This window comes from Nerophis ophidion, linkage group LG16 (assembly GCF_033978795.1).
Source record: "Nerophis ophidion isolate RoL-2023_Sa linkage group LG16, RoL_Noph_v1.0, whole genome shotgun sequence".
Taxonomy (NCBI): Eukaryota; Metazoa; Chordata; class Actinopteri; order Syngnathiformes; family Syngnathidae; genus Nerophis; species Nerophis ophidion.
Genome location: NC_084626.1, coordinates 7,018,982 through 7,035,228, shown reverse-complemented (window position 1 = coordinate 7,035,228; position 16,247 = coordinate 7,018,982). Strand labels below are relative to the sequence as shown.

The following is a 16,247-nucleotide window of genomic DNA, read 5'->3' as shown; positions in this document are numbered from 1 at the left end:
AAAATAAAACTGCTCTCGACATGGAAGACACATTTAAGAACACACACGGTGGGACAGGGGTTAGTGCATGTGCCTCACAATACAAAGGTCCTGAGTAGTCCTGGGTTCGATCCTGCGCTCTGGATTTTTCTGTGTGGAGTTTGCATGTTCTCCCCGTTACTCCGGGTACTCCAGCTTCCTCCCACTTCCAAAAACATGCACCTGGAGATAGATTGATTGGCAACACTAAATTGGCCCTAGTGTGTGAATGTGAGTGTGAATGTTGTTTGTCTATCTGTGTTGGCCCTGTGATGAGGTGACGACTTGTCCAGGGTGTACCCCGCCTTCCGCCCATGTGCAGCTGAGATAGGCTACATCACCCCCCGCAACCACAAAAGGGACAAGCGGTAGAAAATGGATGGATGGATGATTTGGCAGACGTGATGATTTTGCTACAGTATAGTCCGTCAAAATGCTACATTTAATTTTTATTGGTGTTTTACAACCAAGACAGCAACTGACATTTTGTTACCTTTTCTACTTTTTATATTTAACATTGAAATTTTGAATCATTTTGAAACATAAACTTGACTGCGAGATATTCGTTTTTTCATGACAATCACGAATGGCTATTCAAATTAAGGAAGTTAGCTAATAGAATAAACATTGTTTGTCCCCCCCACCTTGGCTGGGGACCTGCGGGTCCCAGACCCCGGCTTATTTTCAGTCTTTTTCATTAAGTTCAAATCACATGCCTGTATTATTTACACATTGTTGACAAGTGATGCACCGGACGTCGTCTTAAATAGAAACTGAAATGTTGTGACAAAATATCCATTTCTGCTGGCGACAGCAAATGACGTACTTTGCCCAAAGCTGACGGAAAAGTCACATTCGGATCGCAATGCGTTTAGACTGAAGTGACACTTGGGATCACATCAGATTCCAGTCGGATTCAGGACTACCTCCTTATGTGGTCTGAATCTGATGGCAAAAGATCAAATTTGGAGCACTTTGGAGCGTTTAGACTGGCAAAAAAAATCTGATCTATGTCACTTGAGAGGCAAAAAAATCAGATTTGGTGTGTGGTGTACAAACCCCGTTTCCATATGAGTTGGGAATTTGTGTTAGATGTAAATTTAAAACGGAATACAATGATTTGCAAATCCCTTTCAACCCATATTCAGTTGAATGCACTAAAAAGACAAGATATGTGATGTTCAAGCTCATAAACTTTTTTTTTTTTTGCAAATAATAATTAACTTAGAATTTCATGGCTCCAACACATGCCAAAGTAGTTGGGAAAGGGCATGTTCACCACTGTGTTACATCACCTTTTCTTTTAACAGCACTCAATAAACGTTGGTAACTGAGGAAACTAATTGTTGAAGCTTTAAAAGTAGAATTCTTTCCCATTCTTGTTTTATGTAGAGCTTCAGTCGTTCAACAGTGCGGGGTCTCTGCTGTCTTATTTTACGCTTCATAATGCGCCACACATTTTCGATGGGAGACATGTCTGGACTGCAGGCAGGCCAGGAAAGGACCCGCACTCTTTTTTACGAAGCCACACTGTTGTAACACGTGCTGAATGTGGCTTGACATTGTCTTGCTGAAATAAGCAGCGGCGTCCATGAAAAGGACGGCGCTTAGGTGGCAGCATATGTTGTTCAAAAACCTGTATGTAACTTTCAGCATTAATGGTGCCTCCACAGATGTGTAAGTTACCCATGCCTTGGGCACTAATGCACCCCCATACCATCACAGATGCTGGCTTTTGAACTTTGCGTCGATAACAGTCTGGATGGTTTGCTTCCCCTTTGGTCCGGATAACACGATGTTGAATATTTCCAAAACAATTTGAAATGTGGACTCGTCAGACCACAGAACACTTTTCCACTTTGCATCAGTCCATCTTAGATGATCTCGGGCCCAGAGAAGCTGGCGGCGTTTCTGGATGTTGTTGATAAATGGCTTTCGCTTTGCATAGTAGAGCTTTAACTTGCACTTACAGATGTAGCAACAAACTGTATTTAGTGACAGTGATTTTTTGAAGTGTTCCTGAGCCAATTTGGTGAAATCTTTGAGAGATTGATGTCGGTTTCTGATACATTGCCATCCAAGGGATCGAAGGTCACGGTCATTCAATTTTGGTTTTTCGGCCATGCCGCTTACGTGGAGTGATTTCTCCAGATTGTCTGAAACTTTTGATGATGTTATGGACCGTAGGTGTTGAAATCCCTAAATTTCTTGCAATTGCACTTTGAGAAACGTTGTTCTTAAACTGTTTGACTATTTGCTCACGCAGTTATAGACAAAGGGGTGTACCTCGCCCCATCCTTTCTTGTGAAAGACTGAGCATTTTTTGGGAAGCTGTTTTTATACCCAATCATGGCACCCACCTGTTCCCAATTAGCCTGCACACCTGTGGTATGTTCCAAAAAGGTGTTTGATGAGCATTTCTGAACTTTATCAGTATTTATTGCCACCTCTCCCAACTTCTTTGTCACTTCTTTGTCAATTTCTAAAGCTCATGATTATTTGCACAAAAAAAATGTTTATCAGTTTGAACATCAAATATGTTGTCTTTTTAGCATATTCAACTGAATGTGGGTTGAAAATGATTTGCAAATCATTGTATTCCGTTTATATTTACATCTAACACAATTACCCAACTCATATGGAAACAGGGTTTGTAAACAGGGCTTTTGTGTTATCTGTCCTTTCCTGTTTTTTAAACATGAAAAACTGTTTGGACACAGCGACCACTCCCTCCACGTGCTTGGAAATTTGCTCCAGTGACAGGGAAAAAATATTTCGATACCGTATGTCTCGCATGTACGTAAAAATTGACAATAATCTTTGAAGTCACTAATGTGTGTGTGAGTGACAGGAAGAAAAGATCTTACTTATTTTGACAAACATTAATGATCCACAAGGGAAATTTTTGTTTGGGGAGAAGTCGTTTGGCACCACCTGCTCTTCTGCATATATAAATCTCCAGGCCCCGTCATAAGTTAACCTAATATTTTTTCTGAAAAAATGCAGTAGTTTAATCGTAACTATTTCCTTGTTGCTTGCAGGTATGTTAACGCTTAAAAACAAACTCAGGTGTGTTTTCTCCGGGTTTTATTAACGACTCTCACAATCGTTAAAACCCTAATGTAGGCCCGAATTGGCAGCCATGCTTCCTTCTTTCTACCCCAGGGCAGCTGTAGCTTCAAAGGTCGCTTACCACCATCAATGTGTGAATGTGGAGTGAAGGAATGTTAGGCACTCACTTCTCTGCGAAACACTTTGTGTCCAGAAAAGTGTTATATAAGATCTGATCCAATATCAAAATACAATAGCGTAGTAGGCGTAAATATTCATTAAAACAGGATAGAAGTTTTAGTTAACGAGTATTTGTAATATTTTAGCCACTGCAACATTACACACAGTTTTAACAATAACACTGTGTTTGAATTTTTAGGTGTTTCTCGATTGAGAGGATTTGAGAATAGTCTCTCTAGACCAGGGGTGTCAAACGTATGGCCCACCAACATGTTTAATCCGGCCCACGGACCGCAAAATCAGTTTGCTAAATATAAAAATTTGCTGCATTTTTTCAATGAAAGAAACTGCTGTTCTAAATGTGTCCACTGGATGTCACAATAGCAATTCAAGTGTAACCCACGTCACACATGACATCGTTTAAAGATAAATCAATCAATCAATCAAAGTATATTTATACACCCTAAATCACAAGTGTCTCAAAGGGCTGCATAAGCCACAACAACATCCTAGGCTAAAATCCCACATCTTACAAGATGATGTGTCAGTTGACTTAAGCGCCCTTAGAATGGTTGCCGAGACTCCTATCAGCACAGGTGCAAGCAATCAGCTGCTCGTGTTGTGGCTGGCAGCAGATGGCGGCAGACTGATGCAATATCGACGCACAATACTTTCTGTCATTATAAATGATCTACTTAACAGATACAAAAAAAAGGTAAGATAAAAATACTTAAGACTTGACCATCATCTTTTTAGTTAGAGTTCCATGCAACGCTTGCAATTGGTTTATATGAACGATGCACACCCTGACATCCATTGTAAAAATGTTTGTTTCCATGTTTGTTGTGTTTGTTCTATACTTACATCTACTAGGTTCACATTGGTTAAGGTTGTGGTTATGGTGCCTTGATTTTGGCTATGGTGTAATTTTGACAATTGTTTTGTTTATATTATAATTGTATATTGGAATGTTGATAACTAAATGTGTTGTGGCAGTCGCAAATTTCACCAATAGGTCGAATTGAGGAAACACTCGATTGCTTTTTAAAGGCGAACATTATCACCAGACCTATGTAAGCGTCAATATATACCTTGATGTTGCAGAAAAAAAGACCATACTTTTTTTTAACCGATTTCCATCCATCCATTTTCTACCGTTTATTCCCTTTTGGGGTCGCGGGGGGCGCTGGCGCCTATCTCAGCTACAATTGGGCGGAAGGCGGGGTACACCCTGGACAAGTCGCCACCTCGCAGGGCCAACATTTCCGAACTCTAAATGGGTGAATTTTAGCGAATTAAACGCCTTTCTATTTATCGCTCTCGTAGCGATGACATCAGAACATGACATCACCTTGGTAATAAAGCCGCCATTTTCTCAAACACATTACAAACACCGCGTCTCAGCTTGTTATTTTCTGTTTTTTCGACTATTTTCTGGAACATCATGCATCGTCGGTGTGTTGTTGGAGGGTGTAACAACACTATCAGGGAGGGATTCAAGTTGCACCACTGGCCCAAAGATGCGAACGTGGCAAGAAATTGGATGAAATTTGTTCAAAATACGAGGGTGTGGGGAAAGCCGACGAAATGGTCAGTCGTTTGTTTCGCACACTTTACCGACGAAAGCTATGCTACTACAGAGATGGCAAGATATCCTGTGGATATCCTGCGACACTTAAAGCAGATGCATTTCCAACGATAAAGTCAAAGAAATCTGCCGCCAGACCCCATTGAATGTGCCGGAGTGTCTGCACATTTTACCGACGATGCTACGGCAGACATGGCACAGATATGTATGTATGGATAACCTGCAGATTAATTTCCAACGATAAAGTCAACTAAATCACAAAGCTGAGTTTTGTTGATGTTGTTGACTTATGTGCTAATCAGACATATTTGGTCGCGGCATGATTGCCAGCTAATCGATGCTAACAAGCTATTTAGGCTAGCTGTATGTACATTTGAAACTATATTTACATCCAGCGTTTCCCTCCACCCACATTTAATGCCAAACAAACACTTACCAATCGATGGATTTAAGTTGATCCAGTGTCACAAGATGTGAAACTTCCGATCGTTGGCCTGCACCTTTTACCGGCGATGCTAAGACAAACATGGCAAACTAGCGTCAATAGCTATTCGCTCAATAGCTTCAGTTTCTTCTTCAATTTCGTTTTCGCTATCTGCGTCCATACTCCAATTATCCGTTTCAATACACTCGTAATTTGTTGATTCGCTCAAGCTTTGAAATCCGAGTCTGAATCTGAGCTAATGTCGCTATATTTTGCTGTTCTATCCGTATTGGCATCACTGGATGACGTCACAGGAAAATAGACGATGGCTTCACAGATAGCGAATATCCGGCACTTTAAAGCTTTTTTTAGGGATATTCCGGGATGGGTAAAATTTTGAAAAAAACTTCTAAACATAAAATAAGCCACTGGGAACTGATTTTTATTGGTTTTAACCCTTCTAAAATTGTGATAATTTTCCCCTTTAATGATCTGCCAACATGAGAACGCTAAATAGGAAGTCTTTAGAGTTTGATAGCTTTGTAAAAACAATGAGACAAAGTTTAAGATCATTGTGTTCTTCATGGTTTTACATTTTTTTCCTCAGAAAAACTAAATTTGATTAATTTTTAACTAAATTAAAGTGGATTATTTGTAACATGTACATTTTCAGTTGGTGTTCTGTTTTTTGCCAAAGTAAGACAAAGAAAACAATCAAAATGTTTCTGTATTTTTAAGTTGTTATGCCATGATTTTACCAGTCCGGCCCAAAAAGGAATATATTTTCCTCCATGCGGCTCCTGAGCTAAAATGAGTTAGACACCCCTGTTCTAGACTCTTACTACAAAACCCCAAACCAGTGAAGTTAGCAGGCTGTAAAATTCGAAAATAAAAACAATGCAACACAATGATTTGCAAATTCTTTTTAACTTATATTCATTGAATAGACTGCAAAGACAAGATATTTAATGTTCTAACGAGAACGTTTTTTTTTTTTTTTTGCAAATAATGATTCATTTAGAATTCAATGGCAGCAACACATTGCAAAAAAGTTGACACAGGGCAATTTTACCACTGTGTTACATGACCATTTCTTTTAACAACACTCAGTAAACGTTTGGAAACTGAGGAGAGCTGGCTGCGTTTCTGGGTGTTGTTGATAAATGGCTTTTGCTTTGCATAGTAGAGTTTTAACTTGCACTTACATATGTAGCGACAAACTGTAGTAATTGACAGTAGTTTTTTAAAGTGTTCCTGAGCCCATGTGGTGATATCTTTTACACACTGATGTCAGTTTTTAATGCAGTACCGCCTAAGGGATCCAAGTTCACGGGCACTGAATGTTGGTTTTCAGCCTTGCTGCTTACGTGCAGTGATTTAGATTCTCGGAACCTTATGATGATATCATAGACCTTAGATGGTGAAATCTCTAAATTCCTTGCAATATCTGGTCAGGAAATGTGGTTCTTAAACAATTTGTTGTTCACAAAGTGGTGACCCTCACCCAATCCTTGTTTGTGAATTTCATGAAAGCTGCTTTTATACCCAATCAGGGCACCGACCTGTTCCCAATTAGCCTGCTCACCTGTGGGATTTTTCAAATAAGTATTTGATGAGCATTCCTCAACTTTCTCAGTTTTTTTGCCACTTGTACCAGCTTTTTTTAAATGTGTTGCAGGCATCAAATTCCAAATTAACAAATATTTGCAAAACGTAACGTTTTCCAGTTCAACGTTAAGGATCTTGTCGTAGCAGTCTCTTCAATTGAATACAGACAATCTTTGTATTCTGTTTTTATTTACGATTTACACAATGTGCAATCTATACTGGTTTTTGGTTTTGTAATCCACTTGTTCATTTCTTGTTGATATTTGCTACTTTCTGTTGCAACGTGGCTCCATCTACACTTCTTAAAGTTTAACAAGCATGTATTTATTGGTGTTGTTTACTACTCTCCCAGTAATTAGCATAGCAATTAGCATGCCTGATGAAGACATGTGACATGTCTTCATCCTCCAGAGATAATGTACATGATAATGACACTTAATATACTAAGAAATGCATCTTAGGTTTATTGTTATTTGTTTAGGGGAGTGACTCCGCATATTTGCGGCGTCAGAAGGGTTAAGCGTTTGTGATCAGCATTAAAAGGCATCAATTAGCAATGGTGTTAATGTACGTTTTAACAAAAATTGGCCAAAACTGATCGATCGGCTCATCGCAAGTCTAAAGGCAAGGTCCATGTCCATTGGAGTTCACCCGCTGTAAATTCTCTACTTTTGTTCTCAGACTTGTGTTCGAAACTGTCGGTGATGTCCACGCACACACCCCTCAAAATAAATGCAAAAATTGGTGAATTCTTTTCCACGTAAGTCACAATGGAGAGATACCGTCTCCAACGGCAGGTTTGAGATTTACTGGGGAGTCCTTGATGCTGTGATGAAAAGTGACGCCTGTAATGCCCCCAGGCAGCTCATGATTGAGAGGCAAGGTGATGTGAAACGGACGGTTCAGGGCTGATGAGCTATGTGGAAATGTGTCTGACAGAGAAGGAGTCACCCCATCAGTTACTTGATCACAATAAAAACACAGTTTGAAAGGAGTAATACGTTGTAGAGCTGATATCCCACTAATGCATGGATGGATACTCAATAGCATGGATACTTAAACAACACGAATCCTTTTTCTGGTCGCCAGTAGGGAACACTTACATTTGTCATCTTTTTTTCCTGTTTCCTAGCTATATTTTAAAGTATGTTTGTGTTTCCACATATTTTACATGTTTCTATGTAGGGCCCTTTATTTTCAACCGTGGTTGTCATTTAAGTGTTGGTATGCTAAAGCCGCCTCGGTTACTAGATATCTGAGAATAATGTTTTTACGTGACAACAAAATTGCTCAATTATAGTCCCAATTCAGTGTTCGCTGAAAAACGATATGCTGTAAATGTCCAAATGCTCTAAATACAGATATGATTCAAAAGCAAAAACACATAAACTCTTTAAAAATCCATGCAATGGGAAAATCTGAACATTATAAACACTTGCACTGCAATAAATGATGCAGGATCTGAAGCAGTGGTGTCCTAATTACGTCTTTGATTTGGCTCGCGAAACGTCATGAGTTTAAAAAAAGCACGATTGTTGCCCCCCCGCGACCTCGAAAGGAATAAGCGGTAGAAAAAAGGATGGATTATCAAATTACTTTTACATATCAGGTGGTTTCTGAATGTTACATATGTTCTGCCATATTGTGGACAATGTGAGTAGATCAATGACCCTGGAAAGTACTTGAGAGGACAGCGTTCACTTATGACGCAATCCAAAATACCTTCCCTAGTCATGGTGCAAAAAAAAAAAATGCAACTAACATACATGTCAACACACATGGTCACATATAACAGAGTTGCAAGCAAAGATTTGGATTTGGCATAGAAAATGTCACAGTGAACCCCTTAAGATCAGGTCTTACTCGCTAGCATTAGCTTATAGTTATATGTTGACATAACTAATTCCAGCCAATAAGGCTAATATAATATCAAAACGATGGATATTCATATGATCGAGCTGCTGATTGTGTTTGACAGAAAAGCAGTTGTAAGGAGATACTGTGGAAGTCCACTTAAAGTTAAAGTAAAAGTATCAATGATTGTCACACACACACTAGGTGTGGTGAAATTTGTCCTCTGCAAATTAAATTGATTTTCCTTGATCACACCCTGGGAAGTGAGGAGAGAGAGTCAATACCGTAAATTATTATTCTGTTACCAACAATAACTACTTAAGTTGTTAGTAATACACTGCAAACAAAAGCTGACAAAATATAAGATAAAAATGAAATATTTTAGGAAAAATATTATAAAGTTAAATAATCTGTCCATGCAGCTTGTTAGTTGTACTTGACAAGACATCCCAAATTAAGGTTTATATATCTAGAAATTAGCAGGACTTTTAACTAGAAATAAGTATTTTATTTTGAAAACAAAAACGATTCAACATGCAATTGTTCAATGAAACATCCTAAGGATGTTGCAGAATCTTTAAACCAGATGTTCTATGCGGGGAAAACCAACATATCTTATTTAAATAGTTATTTGCTCAGTGTTAACATTTTCAAACTAAAATAGAAAAAAATATAATTAATCATGCTAAAATTAAGATTATGATGTTAAATCGAGTACTAAGAATAAATAGAATAAATTAAATATAAGGAAATTACTAGACATATATTGTGGGGCGGTATAGCTCGGTTGGTAGAGTGGCCATGCCAGCAACTTGAGGGTTGCAGGTTTGATTCCCGCTTCCGCCATCCTAGTCACTGCCGTTGTGTCCTTGGGCAAGACACTTTACCCACGTGCTCCCAGTGCCACCCACACTGGTTTAAATGTAACTTTGATATTTAGTTTCACTATGTAAAGCGCTTTGAGTCACTAGAGAAAAGCGCTATATAAATATAATTTATAGAACTTCACAATATTGTAAAACTTTGCAAGTGGCAAAACATTTTTGCAGTGCACGTTCTCTTGTCTTGTATGTTTACAATATTTCTCATCCAAGAGTTTGTTTTTCTTTTTAAAATGCATGCTTCTTTTTAAAATTATGCTGTTATAGTGCCCCCTTAGTGGCTCCCCCAAACATTTTATACTGTGCATGCATGCACGAAGCTGAGCTTCGCTGATGTTTATTGACTTGTGTGGAGTCCTAATTAGGCATATCCGGCAAGCTAATCTATGCTAACATACTATTGAGACTAGCTGTATGTACAAACCCCGTTTGCATATGAGTTGGCAAATTGTGTTAGATGTAAATATAAATGCAATACAATGATTTGCAAATACTTTTCAACCCATATTAAATTGAATGCAAAACAAAGACAAGATATTTGATGTTCAAACTCATAAACTTTATTTTATTTTGTAAATAAAAATTAACTTAGAATTTCATGGCTGCAACACGTGCCAAAGTAGTTGGGAAAAGGCATGTTCAATACTGTGTTATATCACCTTTTCTTTTAACAACACTCAATAAACGTTTGGGAACTGAGGAAACTAATTGTTGAAGCTTTGAAAGTTGTTTTATGTAAAGCTTCAGTCGTTCAACAGTCTGGGGTCTCCGCTGTCGTATTTTACGCTTCATAATGCGCCACATATTTTTAATGGGAGACAGGTCTGGACGGCAGGTGGGCCAGGAAAGTGCCCACACTCTTTTTTTATGAAGCCACGCTGTTGTAAAACGTGCTGAATGTGGCTTGGCGTTGACTTGCTGAAATAAGCAAGAGCATCCATGAAAAAGACGGCGCTTGGATGGCAGCATATGCTGTTCCAAAACCTGTATGTACTTTTCAGCCTTAATGGTGACTTCACAGATGTGTAAGTTACCCATGCCTTGGGTACTAATGCACCCCCATACCATCACAGATGCTGGCTTTTCAACTTTGCGTCAATGCTTCCCCTTTGGTTCGGATGACACGATGTCCAATATTTCCATAAACAAGTTGAAATGTGGACTCGTCAGACCACAGAACACTTTTCCACTTTGCATCAGTCCATTTTAGATGATCTCGGTCCCAGAGAAGCCGGCGGCGTCTCTGGATGTTGTTGATAAATGGCTTTCGCTTTGCATAGTAGAGCTCTAACTTGCACTTACAGATGTAGCGATGAACTGTATTTAGTGACAGTGGTTTTCTGAAGTGTTCCTGAGCCCATGTGGTGATATCCTTTAAAGATTGATGTCGGTTTTTGATACAGTGCCATCTGAAGGATCGAAGGTCACGCTCATTCAATGTTGTTTTCCGGCCATGCCGCTCACGTGGAATGATTTCTCCAGATTTTCTGAACCTTTTGATGATATTATGGACCGTAGATGTTGAAATCCTTAAATTTTTTGCAATTGCACTTTGAGAAACGTTGTTCTTAAACTGTTCGACTATTTGCTCACGCAGTTGTGGACAAAGGGGTGTACCTCGCCCCATCCCATCTTGTGAATGACAGAGCATTTTTGGGGAAGCTGTTTTTTTACCCAATCATGGCACCCACCTGTTCCCAATTTGCCTGCACACCTGTGGGATTTCCAAATAAGTGTTTGATGAGCATTCCTCAACTTTATCAGTATTTATTGCCACTTTTCCCAACTTCTTTGTCACGTGTGGCTGGCATCAAAATTCTAAAGTTAATGATTATTTGCAAAAAAAAAATGTTTTTCAGTTTGAACATCAAATATGTTGTCTTTGTAGCATATTCAACTGAATATGGGTTGAAAATGATTTGCAAAAAATTGTATTCCGTTTATATATACATTCAACACAATTTCACAACTCATATGGAAACGGGGTTTGTACGTATTGCATCATTATGCCTCGTTTGTGGGTATATTTGCGCTCATTTAGTTTCCTTTACTTATTGTCAAGGCGTAGACTTTGGTGGGGTTGGTTTTCCCGTGGTGCAAAATGATTGCAACGGACATGGCGTGAAGGAAGTGACATCTTTAATCTTAACTCAAAAATGTTACAAAAAACAAAGGGTTTAAACAAAAGGCGCTCTCAGTGGAGGTTCAAAACTTGACTATGAAAACAAAAACTTGCACTGAAGCAAAACTATGGACATAAACTACAACTTGCACAATGGCAGAACTACGAACAACTAAAACGAAAACATTTACTGTGACGAGAAAGGAACATGGGTCTTTTGCATGGATACATGGGTGTGGAGGGTGAGTAGAAGGTGATGTCGCCAGGCTGACTACCTGGCAACTGTGGCTTAAATAATACTGTGGTGATTGAAAACGGGTGCGTGACATGGGGGCAGGTGAAAACTAATGCGTTGGCATGGAAACAAAGCAAACAAGGAAGTGCTAAAACAGGAAGCAATGGAGTCTTAAACAAAACACAACATAACAAAACAAAACATGATCACAAGACATGACACTTATAGCCTCTGTGTATTTAATTGATATTTGCATGTCACATGACACATTATCCGTATGTAATATTGGATGCATTTCTAATAGTTGTCTGTGCGCTGTGTTGTTCCAGACCATAGCAAACATTACAAAAGAATGTAATTAATACGAAAAAGACAGCCGCCGTTTCTTTTAATTTGGACACACACATCTACACCATTGGCCATTCTTTTACAGTAATTCCCAGGAGTTATCTGACCCTCTGAGAAGGTTTACTAATGTTTTCCAATGTTGTAAAAATGTGCAGAATAAATATAACATTTCTACACATCTGGCAAAAATGTGTGTCAGCTGACTCACATAGTTATTTTGATAGTAGGCTATTATAGCTATTATAGACACATATATCAATCAATCAATCAATCAATGTTTACTTATATAGCCCTAAATCACTAGTGTCTCAAAGGGCTGCACAAACCACCACGACATCCTCGGTAGGCCCACATAAGGGCAAGGAAAACTCACACCCAGTGGGACATTGGTGACAATAATGACCCAGTGGGACGTCGGTGACAATGATGACTATGAGAACCTTAGAGAGGAGGAAAGCAATGGATGTCGAGCGGATCTAACATGATACTGTGAAAGTTCAATCCACAATGGATACAACACAGTCGCGAGAGTCCAGTCCAAAGAGGATCCAAGACACAGCAGCGAGAGTCCCGTTCACAGCGGAGCCAGCAGGAAACCATCCCAAGCGTAGGCGGACCAGCAGCGCAGAGATGTCCCCAGCCGATACACAGGCAAGCAGTACATGGCCACCGGATCGGACCGGACCCCCTCCACACGGGAGAGTGGGACATAGAAGAAAAAGAAAAGAAACGGCAGATCAACTGGTCTAAAAAGGGAGTCTATTTAAAGGCTAGAGTATACAAATGAGTTTTAAGGTGAGACTTAAATGCTTCTACTATCATGTGTTGCCTTCATTATAACGCTTATATAAGACGTTTAACATAATTTTGATAGTAGAGTAATATAGCTAATAAAGACACTTACATCCTGTGTTGTCTTCATTACAACATTATTATAATTATAATTAATTTTAATATTTTTTGTATTTTTGGTCCAATAGGGCTCTTTCAACATTTTGGGTTGAAAGAGCACAAGCACAAATTAATCTGATATCAATTATTTCAATGGAAAACATCCATCCATCCACCCATCTTCTTCCGCTTATCCGAGGTCGGGTTGGGTGGGCAGCAGCCTAAGCGGGGAAGCCCATTGATCTGGCCGGGATCTTCAGATCTCACTGGATCGGTTTGCAGCCGAGTGTGAAGCGACCGGAATGAAAATCAGTACCCCCAAGTCCGAGTCCATGGTTCTCCCCCATAAAAGGGTGGAGGGCCATCTCCGGGTTGGGGAGGAGACCCTGCCCCAATTGGAGGAGTTCAAGTACCTAGCAGTCTTGTTCACGAGTGAGGGAAGAGTAGATCGTGAGATCAACAGGCGGATCGATGCTGCATCTTTAGTAATACGGTCCTGTGGGGAGTGCTCAGAGAGTATGGGGTATCGGACTGTCTGATTGTGGCAGTCCGCTCCCTGTACGATCAGTGTCAGAGCTTTGTCCACATTGCCGGCAGTAAGTCGGACACTTTTCCAGTGAGGGTTGGACTCCGCCAAGGCTGTCCTTTGTCACCGATTCTGTTCATTACCTTTATGGACAGAATTTCTAGCCGCAGTCAAGGCGTTGAGGTGTTCCGGTTTGGTGGCCGCGGGATTAGGTCTCTGCTATTTGCAGATGATGTGGTCCTGATGGCCTCATCTGACCGGGATCTTCAGCTCTCACTGGATCGGTTCGCAGTCGAGTGTGAAGCGACTGGAATGAGAATCAGCACCTCCAAGTCCGAGTCCATAGTTCTCTCCCGGTGCGGCATATTCAGTAATGCGGACGTTGTACCGATCCGTTGTGGTGAGGAAGGAGCTGAGCCGGAGGGCAAAGCTCTCAATTTACTGGTCGATCTATGTTCCCATCCTCACCTATGGTCATGATCTTTGGGTCATAACCGAAAGTACAAGATCAAGGGTACAAGCGGCCGAAATACAAGCGGCCGAAATGCGTTTCAATTTTATGGACATAATTTCTAGGCGCAGTCAAGTCGGGGTTCTGGTTTGTTGGCCGTGGGATTAGGTCTCGATGGAAAACATTGAATCGATATACAAGTGTTTTGAGTCAAGAGCTTTTTTACTGAACCTATCATGCTTGTAAACTGACGTTTGGATCCCCCTGTACACAATGATCTGATTTGCAGTCATGGCAACACATCAAAGAACTTCCAAAAGTTCAACATGCCTTTGCGTATCCCTTCCAAAATAATTTGACTCGGACTAATGTAAACCTTCACAAAACTACCACAAAGTGTGTGTGAGAGCCAACGGTATTGACCATGTCCTGAGAGTCAATTTCCTCTTCCTGCAGGATGACTATCGATCACTCCTCTCTCGGAGCCGAACCATCTGTTAAGAAAACACACTTCTGCCTTTGTGGATTCAATTGGACTTCCCAATCTACGAAGCCCCACTCGGCACACAAACATAAGGAGACCATGGAGGATGAGCTCTTTTATGGGGTCACTCTTCACCTCGCCGTTCTCTGCTCGGGAATTAGCAGACAGATTGGAGTCTACTCCTTCGCTCATAAAAAAACAAACAAAAAAAAAAAAAACACTGCGAGGCAGCCGTTTCTGCAAATTAAATAGATTTTCCTCCAAAACAAACAAGTGTTGATGGCAAACAAAGCAAACAATTTTCCGCCTTCGTCGCAACACTGATTGCTAGAGGTGTCATTCGTTCTCTTGCAGGGTGTCGGTGGCACTGAAGGAGACAAAATAATCAGTATTGCATTGTACGCCTGCGCTACTCTTTCTCAACACAATCCACCACTGGCTTGTTCCAGCGTCCACGGCCAGGTGTTTCTTCTGACGGAGCTTTGAGTGGCACACGGAATAACCAGAAGTGAAATATATACTACAACCTGAATGATAAAAGTCAGACCAAAAGAGTGGGGCCAAAGGACGGTCCCAAATTGCGGATTATCTACCTCAGACGGCGCTGCCTTCTGATGCATCGTGTGCTTTTCTTTGAGAGCATGATGGATGCTGGGTCACTTTCTCTTGGTTGCCAGAGGCAGAGCAGAGGAACAGGCAGTCCATTTCTTTACTTTCATGGTGGCTGCTAACGCTTCCCCGCTATAATTTGATTAATGGTGCACTTTTGCCGGCGGTTGTAATAAAGTCAAATGAGGTCCTGAATGGCTGAGGGATTGTAGAATCAGCAGTGGGTAATTGAGGAGGTGGCGGTCCCCAAATGGACAGTTTGTGTATGTGTGTGTGTGTGTGTGTGTGTGTGTGTGTGTGTGCTTGCAATTTTTTTTAGCTTTTCCTCTCCCTCAGGTTAGTCAAGTTGTTGCACCTTATTTGGCAACTGTTTTGTCTTTAGTTTTAGGGGATCCAATTATACATCAATCCATCCAACCATCTTCCTCTGCTTATCCGAGGTTGGGTCGCAGGTGCATCAGCATAAGCAGGGAAGCCCAGACTTTCCTCTCCCCAGCCACTTCGTCCAGCCCTTCCTGGGGGATCCCGAGGCGTTCCCAGGCCAGCCGGGAGACATAGTCTTCCCGACGTGTCCTGGGTCTTCCCTGTGGCCTCCTACCGGTTGGACGTGCCCTAAACACCTCCCTCGGGAGGCGTTCGGGTGGCATCCTGACCAGATGCCCGAAGCACCTCATCTGGCTCCTCTCGATGTGGAGGAGCAGCGGCTTTACTTTGAGCCCCTCCCGGATGGCAGAGCTTCTCACCCTATCTCTAAAGGAGAGCCTGGCCGCCCGGCGGAGGAATCTCATTTCGGCCGCTTCTACCTGTGATCTTGTCCTTTTGGTCATGACCCAAAGCTCATGACCATAGGTGAGGCTGGTAACGTAGATCGACCGGTAAATTGAGAGTTTTGCCTTCCGGTTCAGCTCCTTCTTCACCACAACGGATTGATACAACGTCCGCATTACTGAAAACGCCGCACCAATCCGCCTGTCGAT

At 40.9% G+C, this 16,247-nt stretch overlaps 1 protein-coding gene across 2 annotated transcripts in view; it reads left to right on the top strand.

Moving 5' to 3' along the window:
- cpne5b (copine Vb) overlaps window positions 1-16,247 on the top strand; it is a 437,932-nt gene that overhangs the window by 195,345 nt on the left and 226,340 nt on the right. The gene's annotated exons all lie outside the window — the stretch shown is intronic.